This window comes from Penaeus monodon, chromosome 18 (assembly GCF_015228065.2).
Source record: "Penaeus monodon isolate SGIC_2016 chromosome 18, NSTDA_Pmon_1, whole genome shotgun sequence".
NCBI classification, from domain to species: Eukaryota; Metazoa; Arthropoda; class Malacostraca; order Decapoda; family Penaeidae; genus Penaeus; species Penaeus monodon.
This window is the reverse complement of record NC_051403.1, coordinates 6,486,030-6,490,582: the sequence shown is the minus strand read 5'-3', so window position 1 is coordinate 6,490,582 and position 4,553 is coordinate 6,486,030.

The following is a 4,553-nucleotide window of genomic DNA, read 5'->3' as shown; positions in this document are numbered from 1 at the left end:
AAAAACTCAAGGTGTCCCATCTATAAGTACTTTATATAAGCACAGACCTTTGGTAATTATTACTACTGCTATAGATGAATTTTAAATTTTATAAATGATACTACCTCCATATCAGGTAAATAATATTTTAAACCAAAGCACAAATGTTCAGCTTTATTAGACATGCAATTAAAATATATATTGAACCATAGCGATTATGAAATAATTGTAGCTTTCTACATTTATAACTATTCATGCTAATCTCTTGGAAATTAAAGATTTGGAAAGAATATTAATTTTATTTCATGCTTTACTTTGCTCAACTTAAACTAAACTCAAATTTAGCACTAAAGGAACATAGAAGAGGAAGTAAACTTGCCAAGTAAATATACTCAAGTTAACCTGGAAAATACACACACATATGATATATATATTATATATATATATATATATATATATATATATATATATTATATATATATATATATATGTTGTGTGTGGGGTGTGTGTGTGTGTGTGTGTGTGTGTGTGTGTGTGTGTGTGTGCATATTATATATATATATATAGATATATATATCATATATATATATATATATTATATCTATATATATATATTATATCTATATTATGTACTATAATATATATTATAGGTACATATATATATATATATGTATATATATATATATATTATTATATATATATATATATATATATATATCTATATATATATATAATATAATATGCACACACACCCACACACCACACACACACACACACAAAACACACCCCACACACACACATATCTATATATATAATATATATATATATATATATATATATATATATATTATATATATATATATATATATCATATGTGTGTGTGTATTTTTCCAGGTTAACTTGAGTATATTTACTTGGCAAGTTTACTTCCTCTTCTTATGTTCCTTTAGTGCCTAAATTTGAGTTTAGTTTAAGTTGAGCAAAGTAAAGCATGAAATAAAATTAATATTCTTTCCAAATCTTTAATTTCCAAGAGATTAGCATGAATATTTATAAATGTAGACAAGCTACAAATTATTTCATAATCGCTATGGTTCAATATATATTTTTAATTGCCATGTCTAATAAAGCTGAACATTTGTGCTTTGGTTTAAAATATTTATTTACTGATATGGAGGTAGTATCATTTATAAAATTTTAAAATTCATCTATAGCAGTAGTAATAATTACCAAAGGTCTGTGCTTATATAAAGTACTTATATGATGGGACACCTTGAAGTTTCTTATAATTATGGAACAATTCTAATGCAAAGGCAGTTTGTTCGTTACCACCTTTGAATCTGATTTAATTTCGTCTCAAAGCAAATCCCTAGATCTGTTGATATTAACATAATAATACCATAATGCGTCTACAGCAGATGTGTGGTACATCATGAGTCATGGTAGGGCCGTTAAATACACCTTTTTCTATAAGAAATAAATCATATGGGGGTTAATAGGAGGTATGTACTTCCTCGTGATATAAAAAATAGTACATTCTATATAGTAAATTTATATGAATGTATGACTAAATTACATTGACAGACAACGAATATAATTTCAATTCACATAAGAAAACATACATTATTGCGTTGAATATCTGTCATACCTTCTACTTTACCCTTTTCTTACAATAACATTATCTTTCATAAACTTAACTATATTTAAGAATTGAAACAATATGAATTACAGAGACGAAATTGTTGATCAGTAGCCATCTTGACTGTTATGATTCATCCTTAAGACCTTAAATCTCTTCTTGAGACTTCATCATAAACCCTTACGAGACATAAGGGTTTATGGTGAAGACATTAAGCTTATGCCGAAGTACTTAGGATGAATGTGTCCGCCTCCTACTATTACTAGTACTATTATTAATGATTTAAGGTGTTGACTTCTGTCATATTGCGGGTGTCTGTTTATTATGTTCTAAAATTACCCTCTGTGCAAGGAATGGTTTGATTTACCGCCCGCTGACAATGCAAGGTTGCTAGTCGAGAAAGGTACTACTGCATAGGATACAAATAAATGATAGTAAAACGCTGAATGTAACTATGAAAAATAGGAGCTGTTCTGATAAGGGTCACAGTTTACATTTACGACTGAGATTACATTCACTGTACTATGTGATTCGGGTGTATGTATCTTAAAAATAGTGAACTTAGCAATTTTAATTAGTGGACGGTGTTATTTGATTTGTATTGCGCGAGGTGGTAACAAATGGTAGGCAAATAATGAACTCTGTATTTCGAGGATACCTTTGGGAGTTTAGGGAACAGTCGACAAATGGTTATTTAATCAGTGAAAAACACATATCATTTTTTTTTCGAAGTCAGTAAGGTTACAATTTACAAAATTACATGTCCATAAAAAAGTCAGTCAAAGGAAATATTAGATTGTAAAAAATGAGTTAGCTGGTAAGATTTACTTTTTTCCTAATATGTCGGTATATGAGAATTGTGAAGGATCCCACGAATACAAAATGGATATCTGTTACTTTTTATGACTTAATTACTTATTCCATTCATATGATTCGGAAGATTTTATGAATCAGTCGTGGGTGTAAAAAATATAGCAGCATACATGGAAAAGTTACAAAAAACGGGGGGAAATGAGATTGCTTTTCCCTCTCCTGTTCGACTCGATCATTTAAACGTAGTACGAAACCGATATACAATATTTAATCATATTTCATCGGACTCATTGTCACTCATAATGACTGATCATATGTACGAATTCGCAACTGCGTCAAAAACTAGGCCTGAATAAATAAAACAATACACAAACTAGCATATGAGAGAATGTCACCTTTAGAATTAACAATTTTATAATGTGCAAGTTAACATAGCACAACCCTCAAAATATTCAGAAAAAGTAAATCTTACGCTACTGGACGTACCTGTACTTCTAACGATTTACACAAACATATGATTTTAGCACTGAAAAAATACATATATCACAGTGTTTACATAATATATCATAATTGAAATAGAATTCCTATTTCAAAATTTTACACTATGATGGAAAGAAAAAGGATCCGAAAAACAGAGATGAATAGAAACGCGCCCACAATTACATAACAACCACTTATACTTATGCAATTAACATCAAAAAGCCAATTATACACCACATACTTGAATTTCTTCCCAGTTCCTCAGTGATAGACTCACCTTCTATTTACTTAGAACCTTCCTTGTTTATTTTTCCCAAAGAAATTATCCCTTAGGCTGTCTCAAACTTCCCACCGTTTTCTTCATTTCATTCTTCTATTTCTTTTCACTCATATAGCTCCTCGGCTAAAAATTAGGGCCACATTTCTCTCTTTGATTTTTGTAGGTGCTGCTTATTATGGTTTAGGAGGCGGAATGCTGGTGAATGGACGCCCCTTTTCAGTCGTAGAATATAGTTGATCTGCTAATGAGAGTTTATCGTCTGAGAGGCGTTAAGGATTTTCCAGCCTCAGGCTTACTCCTCTTATATAAGTATAAATGCATATATATAGACATATATATGTATATATATATACATACATATGTATATATATACATATGTATGTATATATACATATAAATACGTACATATATATATATATATATATATATATATATATATAATATATATATATATATATATATATGCAAATATACAAACACACACCACACACACACACACACACACACACACACACACACACACACACACACACACACACACACACACACACAACACACACACACACACCACACCCACGCACACACACCGCAACACAGATATATATATGTATATATATATATATATATATATATATATATATATATATATATATATATATATATATAGACACACAACATATATAGACAGTTAGCTAGATCAGATAGATAGACACACACCACACACACACACACACACATTATCTATCTATTTATTGATATATATATATATATATATATATATATATATATAATATATATATAAAAATTTTATATAGATAATATATATATATATATATATATATATATATATAATAGATATATATTATTATTGTATATAAAATATAAAATAATATATATAATAATATATATATAATTATATTATATATATATATTAAAATATATATTATTTTATTATATCTATATATATATATAACTATATTATATTATTATATATATTAAATTATATGTGTGTGTGGTGTGTGTGTGTGTGTGTTATGTGTGTGTGGTGTGTGTGTGTGTTGTGTGGTGTGTGTGTGTGGTGTGTGGGGTGTGAGTGTGTGTGTTGGGGTGTGTGTGGTGTGTGTGTGTGTGTGTGTGTGTGTGTGTGGGGTGGGTGTGTGTGTGCATAAGAAATATATATATACACACACACCACTTATAGATACATACATACACACTTTTTTTTTTTTTTTACGGTATGTTCAAAGTTTGAGCGCCGTGATCACAGCATGATACTCAAATGTAGTTTTTATGTTGTGATGCTCTTGGAGTGAGTACGTCTAGGGTCCCCAGTTCCTTTCCACGGAGAGTCCCGGTGTTACC